The sequence below is a fragment of the Lissotriton vulgaris genome, chromosome 7 (assembly GCF_964263255.1).
Source record: "Lissotriton vulgaris chromosome 7, aLisVul1.2, whole genome shotgun sequence".
Taxonomy (NCBI): Eukaryota; Metazoa; Chordata; class Amphibia; order Caudata; family Salamandridae; genus Lissotriton; species Lissotriton vulgaris.
The window spans coordinates 159,831,735-159,854,051 of NC_141695.1; the positions used below are offsets into that span (position 1 = coordinate 159,831,735).

Here is a 22,317-nt window from a genome sequence, read left to right on the forward strand (position 1 = left end):
AGAAAGTCATATTGCCCTTTAACGCCCGGACACAGCGTCCAACGTTCCCTTCTAGCAGGTCTGCCTCTTCGTGGTAAATGTGCACCCCTAGGTATTCCAAGCAACTGGGCTCCCATCTAAGTAAGGGCTGGATCTCATTCTTACGTAGGGGAAACAGACAGGTCTTGGCCCAGTTAACCCTCAGGCCAGAGATTTCCCCAAAGCGCGCAAGAAGTCTTTCCGCCCCCAACAGCGCCTCATCGGCGTCTTCCAAGAAGAGGAGGAGGTCATCCGCGTATAGCGAGATAAAATGGCGGGCTCCATTGTGGGCCAGGCCCTCATAGTAGGTGCCCCTCCTAGCCATCGCCGCCAAAGGTTCCACTGCCAAGGCAAATAGTAGTGGAGACAGCGCGCAGCCCTGTCTGGTGCCACAAAGCACTTCGAATTGGTCCGACACCAAGGTGCCCACTTTCACTCTTGCCTTCGCCTCAGCGTATAATACCTTTGTCCATTGTATGTAGTCCTCCCTGAGCCCAAAGCACCGCAGCACCTTATAGAGATACTCCCATTCCAGGCTGTCAAAAGCCTTCTCTATATCCACTGCCAGTACTAAGGGAGCTCTTGCTTCTGGTGGTGGGCTGCTCAACAGGCGGGTCAGTCGCCTTATATTGTGGCTGGTATTTCGCTTGGGAATGAACCCGGATTGGTCATTATGGACCAATGTCTGCATGTGTTGTAATAACCTAGTCGCTAGCACCGTGCTCAGGATCTTATAGTCGGTGGTCAGCATTGATAGGGGTCGGTAGGACGCAGTATTAGTACTCTCTCTCCGCGGTTTTAATAAGGGGATCATTAAAGCTTCACGCATTGAACATGGCAGTCGTCCTTGCCGCTTAGCCTCAGCATAGATAATCTGGAGCCGCGGGCCTAGTTTATCGAGGTATCGCCCATAGAACTCAATCGGTAAGCCGTCTAGGCCCGGGGTCTTATTCCGGGCCATCCGCTTTACCGCTCCTCTGATTTCCGTTAAGTCTATCGGGCCTCCCAAGGCTTTCGCTTGGTCCCGGTCTAGCCGCGGTAGCTGCAAGTCTTCTAGGAAAGCAGCTGTATCCCTCTCCTTATCACCGAGGTCGCTCCTATACAGTTGTTCATAATAGGCCCTGAAGCTATTCAGGATCGTCGATTGCGTGGTACACATGCTGCCTTCCCCCCCTGAAACGGCCAGAATCGGGTGGCTGCGCCTGGTGGGGTTGGCAAGCCAAGCCAGCAGGGTCCCTGCCTTGTCCCCTTCGGTATGCGATTTCACCAAATACGTCTTATAATCGTAACTGCAGAGGCGTTCTAGCTCTATTGCCACCGCCTCCCTTGCCGCACAGAGATCTCCCTGGAGGTCAGGTCGGTCTGGGCGCGCCCGCTCAATCTCGCGCAGTTTACGTTCCGCCCTGTCCAAGTCATCTAGCAATGTTTTACGGGCCCCCGCGAACTTTCCGATACAATGCCAGCGGATTACCACCTTAAGGGCATCCCATTCCGTGGCTCTGGAGTTGATGGACCCCTCATTCTCCGCAAAATATTGCTCAATTCTGTCCCCCAGCGCCTCGCGGAACGGGGGTCATCCAGTGTATCCGGTCGGAGCTGCCAAGTCGGGACCTTAGAGATTTCAGTCATCCAGTCAACCGATAGTAATAGTGGGTTAAGGTCCGAAATCGTGCGCGCTAGATATTCAGTGTGGGTTACTGCGGGGAGCACAAGCGGCGAGCACAAGAAGGCGTCTATACGGACGTGGAGGTCATGGAGGCCGGAGTGGAACGAGTAGTCTCGCTTGAGTGGGTGTTGCACGCGCCAAGCATCAATTATTCCCCATTGTCCCTGCCAGTCAGATCTACATTTCGCTAGTCTGCGTACCGGTGAGGAGTGTAATGGAGGATGCGATCTATCTAGGTCAACATCTATCACCGAATTAAGGTCCCCCCCCCAACAGAACGGGGCCTGCGAGATAACTAGCCAGTTCCCCAGAGAGCTGCGCATAATATGCAGCCTGGTCTACATTGGGTGCATACGCGCTGCAAACTACTATGTGTCGCCCTCTAAGGGTGCCTTCCACCACCACGAATCTCCCTTCCGGATCCACCACCTGCCGGGTGACTTGGAACGGTGTACCCGCTCTTATCCAAATCAAGGCCCCCCCAGCGAAGGCCGAATATGTGGTGTTAAACAAGTGTCCCCTCCATCTACGCTGCAGTGCTATTCCCTCTTGTTTCGTCAGATGTGTCTCTTTCGTCAGGTGTGTCTCCTGCAGTAGCGCTATGTGAACCCTCCTGCGAACTAGATAGGCATGAATCTTGTGGCGTCTGGTCATGGTGTGCAGCCCCCTCACATGCCAGGTCACACATTTTATCACTCCCGTATTAGTCATTATCCCTTGTAGTGTGGTACAGTGTTCTATATCCATACCCCCATCACTCATGATGACACAGTCCCTCCACCCCGCAACAACAACCCCCCTCCTCCCTCCCGTAACTGTGCCCCTGGCTACCCCAACTGCCTCGGGCTCCCCACCCTCGCCCAGAATAGGACCTAACTGTACTATAGTCGCTCCCATCCAAACCATGTGCGGGCAAGCGTGCCCTCTTCCCCACCTAATCCGCAGTCTGCACTACGGAGGCCTTATGGGCCCTAAGAGGCGCGGGTTGGCTACAGGAGTTTTGATCTTCGGTCCCCTCCCCCCGCCCTCCAAAAGAACATTACTCACAACATTATCGTCCAAGATCTGCCTGCTCCGGTCATTAGGTCAGCCAAGATCCAGCAAGTAAGGGAAGCAGCTGGTGGGCAGAGCACCCCTAGCCTTCGACAATCTCCCCCAAAGTTTGCGGCGTGATTTCCGGGCCTTTTGTGCTGCCAAATTCCGACAGTTCTGTTTCAGAGTCCGTTGCCTGAGCCTCTGAGCCCGAGGCCCGCTCCGACTGTGTCAATACAGCACCTGACACTTCAATTACTGCTTGTAGCACGGCCTTCCGTTCACTCTCCGTCTGCGAGACCGTCGGTCTTCCAGTCTTGCGTTTGCGGCCTCGCACCCTTCGAGATCTTCGCAGCGGCTGCTGCAGCCGTTCCTCCTCCTCTCTCATGTGTGCTCCGTCTGTTCCGGCTTTGTACGTGTCCCACCAGGCCCATGCATCCGCTGAGGTAGGAAAGAACAGGGATTTCTCGTCCACCACCACCCTCAGCCTGGCCGGAAAGAGTAGCGAGTACTGCAGGCCCTCTGTTCTCAGTTCTTTTTTGATGGACAAGAAAGAGGCCCGTAACTTCTGGGTCTCGAAGGTATAATCCGGGAACAGCGTCACTCTGCAATTGTCTACTTGGAAGGGACCCGCTGTTCTCGCTCTCTGCAGCAACCAGTCCCTGTCCTTGTAATGCAGTAGTTTGATTAGCACTGGCCGGGGTGATTGTCCTGGACTGGGCGGTGTAGCTGGTACCCAGTGCGCTCAATGGTGAAGAACGGAGAAAGGCCCTCAGGCGCCACCTCTGTCTGTAACCAAGTGGTCAGATAGTCCACAATGTCAGGTCCCTCTTTTTTTTCCGGAAGGCCCACAAGGCGTACATTGTTGCGCCTACTGCGATTTTCTGCGTCCTCCGCCCGCCGCTCGAGGGCCTGTATCCGGTCCAGAGCTTCTGTTAGTCGGCCTTCCACGGATTTTTGCGCGGGTACCAGCTCTTTCAGGGTTATTTCTGCAGTCTTGACCCTGTCCGACAGTTTTCCATGATCCGCGCGCAGTAGTCCAAGGCTCGAGGCCACCTGCGCTATGTCCTGGTGCAGGGCGTCTTTTGTGGCGTGATGGCTTCTAAGATCCGGTCCTGCATCTGCTGGAGGTCCGGTGGGGTCGGTAATGTGTCGTCAGGAGCCTCCGAGCCAGCGCCCCCCTCTCCCTTCGGGCCTTTGGGCTTCCCCATTTTGTCTTATTGCTCCCGGGCCAGGGCCACACAGTACCGGTGGTGATGGTTGGCACTCGCCCCAGTAAGGAGAGCAGCTCACAGTCAGTGGGGGCCGGTAGTTCGGCGGAATCAGGATTAACTGCCAGTTCTCAGCCAGGGCCACTGACCCAACATAGCTCCCAGTTATCCAGCCCCCCTTCTACTTGCTTCACACCACTGGGCAGCTCTCAGCGCCTCACACCGGTGTAATCTTCAAGGCTGCGAGGGAACGACACTCCCGCTGCTCCCCCACCAGTGGCCAGCCCCCAAGTCGGCGTCCACGGGGGGCAAGGCAGCGTCCAAAGCGTGTGCGCCTGTGTCCACCACCTAGCAGGCGCTGCGCACCAGTTCAGGGGGCTAGGTTAAGGAGGGTTCTCCCAATGTTGCACTCACCAGTGCCGGATCTCCGCGGGCCCCACCGGGGCGGGCCGGGCCCCTCCAACGGCGGCTAATGAGCAGTCGCGGGCCACAGGGCCCTTGGCACTCCTCAGACGTGGCCCTCTCGGCAGGGCCGACCCAAGGACATCAGTTGTTCCGCCTCTCCGTGCCCGGTCTCCGCAGCGGAGCCCACGGTCGTCAGGCGTGGTCGTTGCGCCGGCGGCTCCGGTGCCTCCAGCCCGCCAGGCATCATCAGAGGGCCAGTGGCCCCTCGGTCATCTGTCTTTCGCGAGTCTCGGCCTCAGAATGCTGCGTCGGTGGGCCTCACCTCCGGGCCGACCCAAAGTGCACCCGCGGCCCCCTTCGCTCCCGGCCGCTCCGGGCCGCCGAAGATCTGGGTCCCGATTCAGCAGGTAGTTGGGTGGGGAGGAGCAGCGGTGTCTGCAGTCTCAGCGGCCGGATACACATGCCACACAGCGTCGCTGCAGTCGGGCCGCCACTCGCAGCCGGCGGTCTCCGCAGTCCGATGCGCTCAGGTGAGCAGGGGGAGGCGGGGAGAGCAGCGCAGCCCGACTTTGTGTGCCCCCGGACGCTGCAGGCCTCCGGAGCCGGGGAGTCGATTTGTCCTTCCCCGGGTGGGGGGGGGAGGGGCCTCACCGGGGCCGCGGAGTGGCGGCACGCACGGCTCCGGGCCAAGGGTCCCATCGGCAGCCGCTCGCTCCTCTGGTCAGCTTCAAGCGTCGGAGCAACCCTCGCTGGCAGGCCTCAGGAATGAGTGGGCTGGCAGAGTAATTAAGGGTACAACTCAGGTCCCGGGAACGCCGCCATTTTGTGGGTCTGCAGACCGGAGCTCCGCCGCCAGTGCGTCCCCTCTCCAGCTGTGGTAGGAGTTCTCCGCCTCGACCGGAGCAGGCACAGGAGCTTCCTCTGGAATCACCCGAAGTTCGGCGGGGATCCCAGTGCCTCAACAGGATAAAAGGGCGGATTAGTGGGCAGGGGGTCGGGAGCCTCGTTAGGCTGCGACCATCTTTGCCGGCTACAAGCCCCGCCTCCTTCAAAAGAAACTATGGCTAATATTGTGATTGTCTTAGCTCTTTCCCATTCCTATGATCCTCTGTGAAGCCAGCTGAACGCTTCACTGGTCTGCTCTGCGGTGTCATTTTTTAGGTCGGACCTATTGCAGCGCGCATGTGCTGCTCTAGAAAATCGGCCTCTTGAAATCACTTCAGCTGTTCTTAAAGCTTATGCATGTGGTGCTTACACGCTATTGGCCTAGACGCAAAGACGTGTAGATGTCCCTGCTTTTTTGGAAATGTTTACTCCCAGAGCGCTTTGCTCTCGGGAGCCAGCAGCAGCGCGCAGGCTGCCATCTGTTTTGGGTCAGGTTACAAATGCTTTCACTTTCGCGGCCGTGCTGGTTTATCAGAAGGCTTTGCCTTCCACCCTCTTGGCTGCCTTAAAACTTCACAAGAAAAGCTGTCCTGTCAGTGTGCCAACCACTGGCCTGCACATAAACTGCTTGCTGCGTTGTTCCTGCCCACTGCACCGACTGCAAGCAGGAGCGCAGCGCGAGTACACAGGGACTGCTCTGCCCACCCGCGCACTCAGCTGCCAGTGTTACCTGTGCGCCTACTCCCCGGCGAGGGCACCCTGGTTGGGCTGGCATTGGCTTAAGGCGAGGTGCTGATCGTGGCCGGCTAGCAGAAGCCGCAGTAGCCTTGGCGGCTGTCACTCGCCTGTCCGTGGCTGCCCGTTCCGGATGTGCTTCCCTGAGACACGCCCTGAGCACTATTTATGGCCGGCGGTTACTGAGTAATCACCGATGCTGGGCCACAGTACGCAGCGGGTGGGCCACAGCACACCGCAGCTGGCACCTCTCAACTGCCCTGCACTGGGCACTCGTTTACTAGACGGAGGCAGCTTTTTTCCCCTTTCCTACTGCCGGTCTGAACCAGTTCTAGCTCAGGTTTAATATTGTGCGAGATCAATAGCAAGTGTTTTGAAAATGAAAGTGGGCTGCGGCGAGGGGACCTGCAAAGACCGCTGCCCCACTCTGTTGTGGCTGCTATGAGAAAATATCTGACATATTCGCCCACCCACAGGCTCCAGTGCTCCTCCACCTAATTCCCGCTGTCAAGCTTATGCACGGCTGAACTTGGAAGTTCACCAATGCATATCTTTCTGTAAACTAAAGCTATCAAGGAAACCTGCTACAGCCACTGCTGATTCAGGTTCATCTGGTTTCCAAGTTTTTAAAAAAAGCTAAATTACTGCATGTGTTGAAGCATACTTCCTATTTGCATAATTCTTCCCTCCCAGCCCATTAATAGTGTGCCAGTAATGTTTCTAACTGAGACACGAACTAGCCAGGGCTGTGGCTTTAATTAGTGGGACAGGTGCAGAGGCACCGGGGTAGAGAAGCCGTAGGGGCCCACTAAGCATTGATTATAGCTGTGTTTTTTTTAATTCGAACAGCAGCCAGGAGGTCTGAGCTCCTTTGCACTATGCCCATGACACGCTGGCTACGCTACTGGGTATCGACGGGTCTAAATGAATCAACATTCCCCCCTCAGAGGGAATAGGACATCTGGCAAAATGTGCTTAATTTGAAACAGTAGTTTCCGGTGCTCAGGGCCGGCACTTCAGAGTGCATCTTTTCGCTCCCCCACCTCAGAAATCTTCAAGCACTTCCCCTTGAATTCCTTTTTAGGTCTTGCCTGACCCAGCGCATGCGCTGCCCTTGCGAGACTTTTAGTGAGGGCTTCAAAAAATGCTGCCATGGCGAGCCTAGAGCTTGAGTGCATGTCCGCGTGCTTTGTGTGCCTCTCTCCATGCTTCAATTCCCGCGATCACTTTCACTTTCCCGAGCTTCTTTTGTGTTTCTTTCCCCACTGTTCTTCCCACGCGCACAGCCACTATTTGCTTCTCGCGGCCGCGCGCGCGGTGAATGCTTGCATCGCTTGCACTTTCGCGGCCGGTATTCGTTGGGCCTATTTCCATTTACTGCCCATTTGTATAGTCATTTTTTATTTGTTCCTATTTATAAACGCTTTTCCACTCTATTCAAAAATGACACCTGTATTTTCCTGCCCTATTGCACTTACTTATATCTGGAGGCGTTCCCTGTACCTCTTCACTTTTGTTGGTGCCCGTGAACCTGTGAGGTTTATAATCTCGCGATATCTACCATTTCTTCTGTCTTCTCTGAATCCGGATATGGTGACGGACGTGCCAGACATCATTTACAAACCACATGTTAATTGTTGGTCCGTCTGCTGTGACTAGAGGTAAGCAAGCCAGTGGCATTGTCCCGCGCCCATATTTCCCTGCCACTGTTTTCATCTACGTCATTCTCTCTCTTTTCCATATGACATTGTGCATACAGAGCATGAATGCGTTAGGACCCCTCTATTACTTTTTTCTTTTATCCTTGGTGCAGAGTCACAAAGCGGCCCTCGCTGGGTTGTGTCGGCACATTCCTCGCACTGTGCCTTTAAAATAGAAATTGCTGAGCCAGAAGCGCTCCCTGCTGCACCGTTCTAGACTGGGATGTCACCCATTTGGAACGTGGCTGCCATGACTTGGACATTGCATCACGGGGATACCGCTGGAAGTGAATGCATCTTTTTTAAAGTGAACTACATACAAACGTGCGTACACTTAGTATGAATGGATCATACTAGTTGCTGGTTATACAAAACTACAATGTAGTAGTCTCGAATGCACACTCATGCCACCTTAGCAGCTCTGGAATTGGATGTGACTTAATTTGCTGACATTTTCCCCTCCATGTCACGGTTCCCTCTCTCCCAATTGCCTCAGAATGAAGGGGTTCGCTCTCTCCCACCCTATCAATCTTAGAAGCCAACCTGGGTAAGTAGGACTTCTTCGCCTTATAACTTCAGTCTTTCAGCTTCATTGCTGTTTGTACTGGAAAATTCAGTTGATCCATTACAAATGGTTCCTACTTCATATAGATGATAATATATGTTTTTATATACGTGGGGTCTGAGAATATCCGATGATTCTTTCTTTCTGCCTCCAAATGCTTCTAGAGCAGATTGGGACCGAATCTGAAGGAATCTTTTAGACACTATCTTTCTTTGGTGCTGGCTATAGAATGCATCTACTGGATTTTGTGGCCTATTTAATTGTGATTAATAAACAAAAGGACTGTAGCTGAGGAAGCCAGAGCTGCTTGCAAGGGGTGCCTTTGCAATAAATTCGTAAGGTGGCTATTTTGTTTTCCCCTTACAGGGCTGTGTGGAAGCTAGTCATTAAACTTCGGGTAGATTTTTGGTTGACCTTATTTTTAGGCGGCATCTGTTTATTCTTTATGATTCAAAGTGCTACCATCGAAATTGTTAGGTGGCTCGAGAGAATCTTTAAAAGGTAATTCATCTGCAATAATTAATCAGCAGAATTGTTTGAAATAAAGGGTCTGAACAAGGACGTGCTATTGCCTAGATGTTGTCATGACAGCAAACACTGTAGCCATCGCAATCAACATTACCAAAAGCATGTAAATTTACACACCCGTTAGTCCTATTCTACTCAATAGAAACTAAAAGTATTTTACGAGTTACTGTTCTCACAAGAAACACTGTAAAAAGCAAAGCGTGGGACTAGCAACAGCATTTATGGAAATAATATAATTTGTGATGCTGCATCAGCTTGTCATCTAAGTTAATGTACTTACATTATAGCCCTGTCTACACATTTGTCCATTACTGGTTTCCGTAGCACCTTGGATTTTCTCTACCTGAACGGTCTTGGCAGTGGTCCAAGCACCTGCGGCAATACTAGCTGTCTTTTGAATCTGTGATCAAAAAGACTCACCCGATTCCCTCCAGTTTATTAATATGGATGTTTGCTTCCCTGTTGGTGTCACCATTTTCCCACCAATCAAGGTAGACTTTTAAGCTTTTTCATAGGGGTTTCACACTCTGGAAGATTCTCCAGAATGTACAAGCTCCTCTCATTTCCGCACATCCCCGTACACATCATATCCATCATTCAATCTCTCCATTGGTTACTAGTCCGCTTACAAAATCTGTTTACGCCACTCGCCATTGTACACCAAGCCAGTTACCAATATTCTTTTGAATGACTGTAAAATTCAAACCTCAGATGCAACAACACTCTCTGTTCTGCTGACCCAGCCCTACAGAATGTGCCCACTAGTCACAACAGTCACATTTGACAACAGAGCATTCTCGGTGGCCTCAGGTAGTGACTGGAATGCCTGACCCAATACTCTTTCAACTAGAACCACCTCTCTTCAATCTGTGTGAACAGCTTAAGACATGACCTTCCTACCGTCGATCCTCCCTCTGTGTTCCTCTCCTCGTTATTCTAGTATTGTAGTTTGTTTTTGCTTGGTTATCTGCCCTGTTTTCTTTAAAGTTACTTACTCTTTAGTTCCAAAATGCTTCGGCTAAAATTTCTCTCTGTAAACAAGCATTTGCATAGCCAATAGTTCTCGCCTTTGGGACCTTATAAGTGTTTAGCCATGCAACAGTTGATGTTGTTGCACCAAGGATATTGTGCTGCATAACTAAATACTTATAAGGTCCTAAAAGCGAGATCCATTGGCTATGCCAATGCTGGTTATTGTTTGCAATATGTAGCGCGAATGAAGGTATCAAAGCACTTTACATAAGTACTAGTTCCATTACACAAATCTGCCTGGTGGGTGATAATGTGCTGCATGGCTAAACACTTATAAGGTCCCAAAGGCGAGACCTATTGGCTATGCCAATGCTTGTTTTTACATCTTGAATATGCTCTTTTGCCTGGGCACTGCACTGCTGGGTGTGTTCTTCTGCCACTCCCACAAATTCGGTTTCCCTCCCACGCATGTTAGGACTGGATTAAATTAACTCAGAAACGTGGGGTCTGAGAATATCCGATGATTTACAACATGTTGCAGGAACAACGGGCTGCTTTTTAATATCCTTTGTTATACTTCGGTGAAACGAAGCTAAATTATTTTGCCTACTTTTCTGCCTATTTAATTTTCAGGTTTCTTTGCAAGAGTTCGATATCTTCTTTTAGTGTAGCCACTTGGCTCCATCTCCTTAATCCCTACTGCTGTGACATCTCCGTTTAGCCTTTCCTGAACCTATACGCCTCCTTTTCCCTCTCTCCTAAAGAAACACAGCACATGTTTTATCCAAACTAAAAACCCTTCTTCATCCCCGATACCCGAACATTAACGAGACAGTAGCGCCCTCAGGTGCCTTAGCCAAGAGCACCACTTTTATCTTTTGACCAAATGTTATTAATTTTCTTTACATTCAAACAAATGTACGACACCAAGTATATCATGTCTTAGGGCGCCCCGATTTCCCCATTTGCTATTTTCACCTCCACCTCACTCCCCCTACTCATTTATCGCCAGTGTCTCTCGTAGTCTCTCTCCCCCCTAAATCTGTCACCTAGTTTCCTTCTACATCACTCTCTCCCGTCCTTTCTCTCCCCTCAATCCAGTTTCTCATGTCTCTTCTCCCACCTTTCTTATCCTTTCCTCACCCTCCTACTGTTCATTCTCGTTTCTCATTTTACAATTAATGAGTCAACTAGTTTGTGCATTGGGGTGTAAAATCTGTGCAACGTTTATTAATCTCACAGAAAGCCATGGTATTTCCTTAGCTCGCCATTAGGTTATGTCGCGTAACACCATCAGGTGCATTATTCCAATCAAATCAGACTTAGCGAGAGATCACATCATAAAGTGTATTTAAAAATATGTAGCGTTCTTTCCTGGAAATGGCTCAAACTAAATATGTCCATTCCTGAAACCTGTCTCTTCTGAGCTTTCCAAAACAGGCGAAGTGAAAGGTAACGCATTTACCCAAGTATACCATCATTTGCATAGATGGCCAATTTCTATTTTTTTTCACAAATATCAAGCTTATAGTTATGGGGAATACAGTTAAACAAAATAATTAGCCTAAACATTTCTGGATCTTTACAAACGGCACACTCCCACCCCCCAAAAAACCTCTGTAATGTCAGTGTTTTGCTCACCAGGCCTCTCTAATCCTTGCGTAAAAACTATTGCATTCTGAGCAGTGAGTGTAGTACCTAATTAAGTGTACGATGTACATTACAAATTTCATAAAGGGACTTTCAGAGCTACAAAAAAATGTCAGTTTACTAAAAACCATAAACTGTACACCTTTCTCACATTCTCCCTCATGAAATTCGCAGTCTCACCTCCACAGTTGCCTTCAAAATTGAAGTAAAACGATTCCTTATGTACAGGGTCTTACCTTAATTGGGCTCTGATCTTGTGCTTGAAAATACTGGACTTACACCCTCATTCCTTGTACTTACTGTGATGATATGTTTGCACCCCTTGTAATTGTTTCCTGTGTTATGTATTTGTTGCCTGCCTAACCTTGACCAGCCGTAATTGTGAAGCGCTCTGATATCCCTCTGGATCATGCTCGCGCTATATAAAACTTTATGAACGAATGAATAAAATAAATGTCTTCATCGCGCTACCAAGCACTGCATCCCATTTCACGATAAACGCTTCTCGGTGGTTGTCATGCACCACAGGGAAACACTTCCCACATAGGAGCAAAACTAACAGCCTACCACACACCCTGCACAGTGTAGAGTACTATCCATGTAGGCAGGCGCTTCAGCACCCCACATACGGTAAGCAAGCGCAATATAAATATTAGAATACAATATGTTGCTCCCTTGCCTACTGGCCCCTAACCACTAGCCCCTCCCAGTGAAAAATACATTTATTTGTAAACAGTGATCTCTACACCAAGATACCTGAATTTTACCACCATCTTCACTGATTAACGAAATGTCAAGATCCAAAGCAAATCAAGAGTTCTCTACGTTCCAAAAATTGGGAGTTCTTGCAAACCTGGAAAAGTGAGTACTCTACAATTACGGAGAGCTCCATCTTTAAAAAAAATAAGCTCCTGCATTAATAAAAGGCCTCCGATGTTTTCATAGAGGTAGGCCGAGATAATTGGTAACATTATATCATTATTGGATTGAAATAGCACAAGGCTTTGAAGCACTGTAGGGCAAATCGGTAGCAACTCGTGCGACTTTCCATACCACACATTGCCACTTCACTCGGTGCCACACTACTCAATGCTGCTCCACTCAACACCATTCCACCCAACTCAATGCCACCCCACTCAGTGCCACTCCGCTGCACCCAGTGCCTCTCTGCTAAATGCTGCTCCACTCATGTGGACTCAGGTCCCTGAATGCACCCTCATCGGCTGGGAAGTAGTAAAAAAAAAAAAAAACGTGAAGAGTAGGCCTGGAAGCCCCACACGCCTAGTGTGGCTGGAGCATGCCACCAGGTGCAAAATGCAAGAAACGCCAAACAAATGATCTAGAAAAAAAAAAGGTTTTGTTGAGCCTGCCAGTAGGTGTTGAGCAGGCTGCCTCGGGGGTCCCAAGGTCACAGAGAAGAGAAATTCTATACTGGGTCCAGCAGTTTATTAATTACTTCCCAGTTCCCACAGGGACGGCCAATGCTCCAGGGAGGATCAGCCCATCTGAACATGCTGCACTCCACTCCACTGAATGCCACCTGGGAGGGCCAGTTCCCAGACAGGGAGCCATAAAGAGTGTATTGCTTTGTCCTTCACAAGAATCCTTCAGGGAGTACCTGAGAACCAGGAAATCGTTGGGCTCCATGGCACAAGCCCCACGAGAAGCACTGGACTCCGCTGAGTCCTAGTACCACTGTATTTTCTCACAAGAAGGCTGGAGAATAGAAAGCAAAGAGAGAATACCCAGATCTTCTGACAGTACTGGAAAACGAGCACCAAAAGACACTTTGGTTTAAAAAAAAAAAAAAAAAAAAAAAAAAAAAAAGAAGAGCAGCATGGTTGCATCTAAGGCCCTGGAAAGTCGTCTATCGAGGGCAGAGAAAACATCCCTTGTGGCCTTGCAATGCCTGTAAAAAATGTGCATATGCAGAGCGTTGGGAGGACGTCTTAAGATGGCTGCTCTAAGTCTCCTGGGTCTGGTGAGAGTGTTGCTTGTTTTTTTTTGTTTTCTTAGTTAAAAACACACCTGGAGCTAGGAATTTTGGAATGCATGAATGACATAAAATAGTCCCGTGCTATGCAAACAAATGATGGACGGAATGCTTAATAAATTACATTCATCCCCAGTCAAGAGCTCTGGGTTAAATCCATTGTTCTTTTTCTCACCATGAGACCCCAGTTTAGACCCAGACATATGCAAATCAGTCTTGACTGTGTGCCTCATAGGAACAGTCCAGACCAAACCGGACCGGAAACATGCATCTTGGGACCAGTTTCTGGGTATTACCCTTCATCAGCCAGGCTACCTTGAATCCAGTGGCGCAGTGAGCAAGGGACTCATGTCTGGGCAAACCCATCTAACTTGGGTTGAATAGTGCTACACAAACAAATGATGGACGGAATGCTGAATAAATCATATATTCACCCCAGTCAAGAGATCTGGGTTAAATCCATCGTTCTTTTTCTCACCATGCCACCCCAGTTTAGACCCAGCCATATGCAAATCAGTCTTGACCCTGTGCCTCATGGGAACAGTCCAGACCGAACTGCCAAGCCAGGTCTTCCCTGGACGGGAAACAAGCATACTGGGTCCCGTGCTCACTACACCACTGGATTCAAGCTAGCCTGGCTGATGAAGGGTAATGCCCTGGAACCAGTTTTAGGATCTTTCTTTCCTGTTCAGGGAGGACCTGGCTAGGAAGTTCAAGACTGATTTGGATATGGCTGGGTCCAAACTGGGGTGGTGTGGTGAGCAAAAGAATGATGGATTAAACCCAGATCCTTGTGACTGGGGGTGAATGTTTGCATTGTCCAGAATTCCATCCATCAATTGATTATTTTGCATAAAATAGTCCCAGCACCAAAATAAGATGTCCCCCATTAGCGAGCCAGATCATTTCAAAAGTGGCCTGAGTTCCACTTTTAAAGACACGGTATGGGAGACTGCATGCATTTGTGCTTGCTGCAGGCAAGGATTGGAAAAATATTAGTGAAATCACAGTAAAAAAAGAATAATAATCAGCCCACCAGACCATAAAACAGGCAAGAGATTGCTAAAAAAAAAAACTGGCCCACATGCTGACCTGTCAGACCAGCCCATCGGACACTGCCCAATTGCCGTGTAATAGTCAGACACTGCTTGAATATTGAAAATATGTGAGCATCTGATTGCCTGCACAGGAGGCTCAGGGAACGTTTGGGGGGTGACGTTTGGCTTTTCTTTATTGTGCCCACCCTGAAGGTTGTGTGACTACCCTAGAGGGTGTCTTTATAGTTATTTTCATATGCCATTTTGTAAGTAGTTCTTAGTATATGTTTATTTTTTATTTAGTAGTGTGTGTAATGGAAGTCGTTTTCTTTTCTTTAATAAAAGAATAGCACTGACTCAGTAGTGAATTACTATGTGTTGTTTGTGCATCAAAGAGTTTTAGCCTACTTCACATCCCCCGAGTAAGTCTAAGACTGCTCTGCCTCGCTGCTAAGTAATCAAGTGCTAAACAGTCATTGGCAAAGCTAATAGGCCTCTGCTATATGAGACCATCCGCTTGGCTACTTATTTATTAGTTATGTTATGTAGTATGTTATGTAATAACCTGTTATTGTATAGTATGGTATGGCTTGTTATTGTATGGTATGGTATGAGCCATTATTGTTTAGTATGATATGGTACAGCTTGTCGTATCATATGTTATGATATGGCCCGTCATTGTATGGTCTGCTAATGGTATAGTATATTATGTTATGGCCTCTCATTGCTTAGTTTGGTGTAGTATGGTATTGTATGCCTATGTATAGTGTGCCCTATTATGGTATTGTATGGTATGGCCTTTCCTTGATTAGTATGGTGTGGTATGGCTTGGTACTGGATAGTATAATATTTTTTGTTATTGTATGGTATGGCATTGCATGGTGTGGTGTGAGATTGTACAGTATGGTATAGTGAATGTATAGTATGGTTAGATGTGGCATGTCAGGGTCCATCATTATATAGTTTAGTATAGTATGGTATGGCCAGTCATTGTAGATTAACCCCTTCAGCGCTGATGACAAGGCCAGCTCGTCATGGGTGTTACCTGCCCTGCGCTTATGACGAGCTTGCCTTGTCATGAACAATGGGGAATGAGGATCTGCAGCACCCAGCGGGAAAACCCTTAGCAGCCAAGGTGTTAAGTATAGAATGACCCTTGAGCTTTCAAACATTAAATAAGTATGCGGCTATAGTGTCAATGCGCCTCGATCCGAGCAAGAGCAGCAGAAGGATACTAATAAAGACATTACTCAGTACCAGGTCCTTGCTCCATCAAAGAGACAACCACACAAAGAGAGAGAAAGAATCTGGCAGGCACTAGGCAATGCAAAGATCTTACAGGCGACAGTGCATTCACCGTCTCAGGTGAGACCTAAAAATGTGTACTTGATTACAGTTTGGAGGGTTCATAGTATGGAGTACCCAGATCTTCACCGACTAAAGATCTCAGTTATTACAATTGGAGTCCAGTATCTCACCTGATTATCCTGGGACCCTCATACTAAGATTTCTCACAAGATGAATTTGGTCTAACTCAATGGGAGAGATTTTAAAATCCATCTGAAAGGGGTCTGGAATCTCAGAAGTAGACTACAATTTGAATTCTAACCTGTAACGGGCTCCACAGGTCGTCAACAAGGTGGCAAGCTTATGAGAGAGGACCAAGTACATTCCCCTATTGCATGCTGTCAACATCAAAGCACTGTGTTTGGAGTACATCACAATAGTTAATGGTCACACTACAGCGAATACAAAATGGCACTGCCCAGATCTCATTTAAAGTGTGTCTCGAGAAAGTTACTCCCCACGAGATTTATGGTTTTCATAGTATACTAGATGAAGTAGTTATTTGTGGTGCACACCAAGTGCTATCACGCTGGCTGTTTTTCACCTCAGGCAAGCTGAGTAACTATGTGCTTCTAAGACCGGCAGGAGCATCATGTCTTCCAGGTCTCAGAATGATGTGAAGTAGGGAAGGGAGGCGGGGCATTTTTAGCAGTGCCCCCCCCCCCCCTTCTGCCCGGAATTTCCTTCTTTTTGTCACCATTAAATTGAACAACTTAACAGTGATCGGTTCCGGCAATAACAAACAAGACATGGAACTGTAGGATCTTAGTCGTTCAAAGGTTAGGAATCATGTGGCATTCAGGAAGTAATTGCTTTGACATTCGTGAGACCACTACCTTGCAGAGGTTTTGGTTTTGCCTACAGTCAGCATTAGCTGTCCGTTTTTGAAGACCTACTGTTGCTAACAGATTAGAACACTTAGGGTAGGACGATTGCCCTGGATTGGATGGTGTTCTTAACTTTCACATTTCCAGGCTTATTGTTCAATGGATTTTTTTCCTATTCTTAATTTGTGCGGCGTCTGCAACATTCCTTCAGCACTATGTTGTGATTGGATGATTTGTGGCATTTACACGATATAAATTCAGGGACTACATTTCTTTTCGGACTCCACTGGACTACAAGATTTAGTGCCTCTCTTGCGTGCCGATTCCTTGTTCATCCCCTTTACTGATTCTGGCAATATAGAGATGGGGTATCAAGGGCCTGATCAAGGGTCAAAATCTGTTTCAAAGCCACCACAGCTGTGCAGTTAACCAGATGTGAAAGCGTGTCCCATGTGTGGAACAAAAGCAATCTGTGCATTCTGTCCACTGTGGAAATCACTCATGCCACCCACCAACTGCTGGTAAATTAATTACGGCAGTGAACTTTGGTTGCATGTGAGGACTGGACAGGTGGATCCACAGGTTTATTTCCAGGAGACCACAGGTCTTGGTCAGCTCTTCGAAGGTCTGGTTGTAACACTCTTTGTGTCTTACTGTACCACACTATTGCGTTACATCCCTCAGAGGGTCTCAGTGCAACAGGAGTCATGCTGTCACACTATCTGAATCTTGCTGCAGAGGTTAGGGTTTTGTGGTATGAGGCTGTAATGGACAGGTCCATCGCAGATCTGGGGCACCAAAATGCAATTCAAGTAGCATACACGAAAGAGAGTAAAGTAGCAAATATCAGATACGTGGCTTATAGCAAAAGTTCTACAGGCCAATTCAAGATTTAACTTTTAGGGCATCAAACAGATTAGCTTGTTACTATGGTGGTGTGAGGGTTTAGTTAATAATGGGCACCTGAAACTACAAAAGAAAACACACGAAGACAAATTAAGTCAGTCCTACCGAGTCAGCTTTTTTTGCTATTAAATTAGATGCCTTGAGAGGCCAGTTACCACATAATAAGTAAGGCAAAATCGAAAGGAGTCATGTATCACTTTGATAGAAGTACATCACTCCAGAGTGCAGACTTCAAATGGCTCATTAATATGGAGTTCCAACCCCACTCATTCCAGGGCACACATTTTCACCACCCGAAGCCTCTGAATTTCTCGGACCAACAGGAGGGCTCCTTATTCTGCTGGTCCTGCAAAAATTAATCTCATAGGGCTTCCTAAAGAAGATCTTCCTAAATGCAAGATATCTGTGTATGCTACAGCAACACACTGAACAACAAATACAATTCCCTACCAGTAATGGAAGACTTGCCAGTGAGTACGTTTTAAGCGGATGTATGACGTTACAACGCATACTTTTACTCCGCATACCATTACAACGCGGTATTCACAACGCATACCACTACAACGCATAGCGCTTTGGGGTGCTGGATAGTGGTAAGTATAATTTACTATTCTAACTCCAGTCCCCGTGGACCCTAGGGAAGGTGTTGGATAGTAAATTAAACTTACCTCTTATCCTAGAGCGCCCCCCAGCGCCATGCGTTGTAATGGTATGCGTTGTAATGCCTGCGTTGTAATGGTAGTGCGTTGTAAAAAATGCGTTGTAACAGGTGAATACCGTTTAAGCTTATCTAAAAGTAGTGCACACATGGAATAAAGTTAAATCACTTTCTATACTTGCTAAAATGAAATACGAGCCTACCTCAATCGCGATTGGAATTCAAAACACACATGCAGATACAGGAAACAGCTGTGGTCTAGATCACTATTTTTTTAATTTTTAATTCTTATCAAATTTTGTTAACAAAAAGATCAAAGAAGAGCTTCCATGTTGGCAAAGTAAGATATGACCTCTGAGTGTACAAGATAAATACCTACTGAGCTGCAATTTGCATTTAAGCTTCTGGAGTTTGAAAATCAAAGCATGATTCCCATTTTGATGGTCAGGTTAAATCCCTGTAATCAAAAATCTCAATCTGGAATTAACAAGAGCACTAAACAAAAGGACACAAGTTCACCAACAAGCACTTGACTCTTGTCATTAAGGCTTGGGTAGACAAAGCTTAGATTAGTAAGAGGAATTTGTCTTAGCTGGGATGACTGATCTGCGGACATATATACGAGTTGGCAAGCAACAAAAGTGTTAAGGAATTGATGTACAATGCCTCGATCATCTACCCCTAAAAACGAACCAAAGAGTTATACAAGCTAATGCAACTGAAGCATACAGAATCTGAAGTATATGAAAAGAGAGGTAAGATGATATATTCTGTGGTACTGAGATCTTGAAATATAACCCTGATAGAAACGGAGTCCAGTGAAAAGGGGAAAAGTGCCTGGTAAGGATTAATAACCATTATAGATTTTGTCCCAGATGATCTACCCCATCCTTTCTTATAGACTACCTACCAGCTGGATTTTGAGAAGCCGAAGACACAGATTGGGAAATGTCAGGATGTGGCATTCCATAACTTGGGAAACTTACTAAACTCTGGGGCAAATCTAAAGCTAATAAGGCTGACTAAAAAATGCACAAATTAAGTAATGTTTACTAGCCCGAGCCAGTGTGTGGTTTGTGATCCGAGTGGTTGCACATACATGGTTGAGCAAGTCAGTTTTGGTGTAGGTCACACCATCTGGTTTCGTTAAGTAAAAAGGCTTCTCTAACCAGACACTCACTCCACCCGTCACAGTTTTATAAATACTTACAACTCCTCCATGCACTCAACAGTCACATAGTAACTGGCACGTCGCTTTCAGAGCACAGCCCCTCAGAGCACAAATCACAATGGGAGACCTGGGGAGGAGGGGGTGTCATGCATTTATCGTTCCTTAACTAACAACGGCCCAACCTCCCTCGACTCACTGAGGAATCGATGGGAGGCCTGGCTGGATGTTCTGGAAGAGGACAACTGTTAGATGCCTTGATAGCTCCCAAAACCATCAAGGTCTTAGCCAGACTCCGCCTGGTCCAGCTATACTACTTACACACATCCTATCTCACCCCTGACCGCCTCCAAAGAGCAGGCCTAACACCAGATCCATCCTGTATACGCTGTGGGGTAGAACCAGTGGATTTTTACCATATGGTGTGGTCTTGCCCCCTCACAGCCTCCTAGCGGAACTCATGGAGGTGCTGGGGGGGAGAGGGGGGGGGGGGCGAGGGGTACCCCACAACCCCAGATGGGCTGAACGGGTCTAGAGCAGACAAATCATTCTTGGGCACCGCCCTTGTGTTGGCCAAACGAGACATAACAGCAGCATGGAATTATCTTGTTCTGCCAAGCATAGCCAAATGGTGCAAAGGAGTAGACTGGTGCGCAACGCAGGAACAGCCACTGTACAAGGCCAGGGGATGCTCAGCCAAACATCGTAAAATTTGGGGCAAATGGTTGGGAAAGGTTGGATAATCAGATTCCTCATCTCTTGTTGGTCTACTCTAAACTCATGTACAGTTCTGTTGAAGGAGATGTGGCAATGTAGATCATCACAATATTGTTTTACTCGCCTGTCACTACATTGCTGGAATGTGCTATGCTGTTCATTACTCAAAATCAATAAAATAGATTAGCAAAAAAAATAAAAGGCCTTCGTTTTCCCCACTCTCTGTAGTGTATGCAGTGATTGCACGATGAGGCAGGCTACGAATAGTGGAGAAGTCCACTATCCCATGCAATGTACCAGCAATTATGGAAAACACTGCACGTACAACCCACATTAATATTGCAACTAAATCACCTACTGCAATATACATTTTCCAGAGAGTTCTGGGAATGGAAGCTGGTTATTTCTTTCTTTTCTATACTCCTTAAAGAGGATGTCGGACTGCTGGTACACAACGTTACGGTACAGAGAGTGATACCCTCATCTATGGGGAGTGCAAGAGCGATGGCCCCTCACTAATACACAAAGAAGGGATTTCCTACAACACATCTGGGCAGTTCCCCAACATGGGAATCGGCAGAATGCTTCCCACAGTGTTTGATCCACTGCACTCTCTATGTCACAAGTACTGGGTGTAGGAAGTGTCATTAAGCATGCATATAAGCATCTTGCGACACGGTTTCTCGCAATTTTGCAGGTTACATAGTGGGCAATAGGACAGCTGGCGGAGATTACCAAGCTACGAGCATCAAGCTATATGTGGAAATTGTATACTTTCTGCAAAGAAACAACTTTGACCCAGTATAGACCAACACAATAAATCTGTACGTGCAAGTTATGTATGAACCAACTCTAATGTATCAGGTTCGGTCTATTTAAAGGCGGTGTGTTCCATTCCTGCCCAAATCAGTTTCTCTCATCTCTTGTACATCTTCACTTCATGCCTGTATGTTACTGCTCATATCTTTCTGCCACCACCATCATCAACTTGATGTTAACATTTAAAAAATGAGGCGCGTAACTAATGTTACACACACTTAAATTCGGACAGGAACATGATTCCAAAAAAATAGGCAACAAAAGAATTTCTCTCTGGGTTCCAAATTACCTTTGTTTCGCATAAAGTCTAAAAGTTGTGATTCAGCTTTAAAGCATATTAACAATGGCTGTTTAGGGAAATGTTAGACAACAGTGGGTTACACAAAGTAAAGTACATTTCAGAACTTATATTTTCTGGCCCTCTTCTACAGCAACAAACGATGACCATCTGTCACTACACTCAGCCTTGTATTTTTCATAGAAATGGTTGCTAGGTCGGGGAATGGGGGAAAAGGCCAGTGAAGAGAGGTGGGACAACAAGATGGTCTTCAAGAATGCAGTGTTGGCTTAAAGCATTGTTCAAGCAGTGCTGAACAAAGATACTTTAATTTTTGGGAAAGGGGCAGACAAAGGGAAGAAGCAGGCATGGAAGAAGAGTGGTAAGTGAACATCAAGAACGGGTAATGAAATAAGAATGGGGAAAGAATTTAGGAGAATCATGCTATGAGAGTTAGTTTACTGGCAGATGGAATAGGAATATGAAGGCAATCAGTAGTTTTCAAACATTACGATTTTATGAGATCGCTAATGGATGGCTGCATAAATCCTGAGCTCGTTAAGGTCGCTGCAGTAATCTAACTGACAAGATGACTGTTCATAATACAAAATCATGAACATCTATAGGTCCAACAAATACCAATAGCCTTCTACTTGCCCAGACTAAGAAGGAGTATGGAACAGTAGAGCCCCAAGCATACACAGGAGATGTCAATCAACACTTATTAAGTGGAATGAATACCCCCACCTTTATTTGTCATGCATATCAACGTTTACTTGGCTCCCTGCTACAAAAGATGGAGTACACAATCCAGCAATTATATAACAAAAGGCAGACTATCCGAGCAAAGAACAGCCGAATATGAAAACATTGTATGTTCTGTGGCATGGTATTACATGCATTTTGAATAAGAGCACTCTTTTTGTGGCATATTAGGATTAGAACACATTCCCAGGTGTCTCAACACATCAGACTAAATTCCAAGTTTCCAACTGGAAGTGTTACCTCCACAAAAACTATCCAAAGTAGTTCTATCAAGATGCTGAGTCTTAAGGTTCTAAAAGACGTGGAAAGTGACAGCTTGAAGTTAACAATCACGTACGAGGGGAACAATAGAAAGAATGGTAGCATCCTGTTGGCGCAACAAGCAGATTTTTGTTGGCCATCACAAAATGTTCCTAAATATTAGAGTGGATTTACA

General features: G+C 47.2%; 1 protein-coding gene across 2 annotated transcripts in view; it reads right to left on the reverse strand.

Moving 5' to 3' along the window:
• Positions 1-22,317, reverse strand: part of SMG9 (SMG9 nonsense mediated mRNA decay factor) — a 216,611-nt gene that overhangs the window by 165,965 nt on the left and 28,329 nt on the right. The window lies entirely within an intron of this gene.